The following is a 207-nucleotide window of genomic DNA, read 5'->3' as shown; positions in this document are numbered from 1 at the left end:
GAGTACAGAATTCAATTCCACAACTGGGCGATGTTTCACGAATACGACTCCTGCACGCAGGAGATGTTGGGAGCACGAGTGGAGAAGCTAAAGTACCCTCTGTTCCCGGACATCCCAGAATTCAGGAAATTAAACGGGAAAGTGCTCGACTCAGCAAAGGAAACCCTTCACGGTGGATCTTCCGATGCAACGCTTGAACTTGAAAAA

The sequence above is a fragment of the Trypanosoma theileri genome (genome assembly GCF_002087225.1).
Source record: "Trypanosoma theileri isolate Edinburgh chromosome Unknown TM35_Tth_11_V1, whole genome shotgun sequence".
Classification (NCBI taxonomy): Eukaryota; Euglenozoa; class Kinetoplastea; order Trypanosomatida; family Trypanosomatidae; genus Trypanosoma; species Trypanosoma theileri.
The sequence above is the reverse complement of the archived record's forward strand: the minus strand, read 5'-3'. Positions refer to the sequence as shown.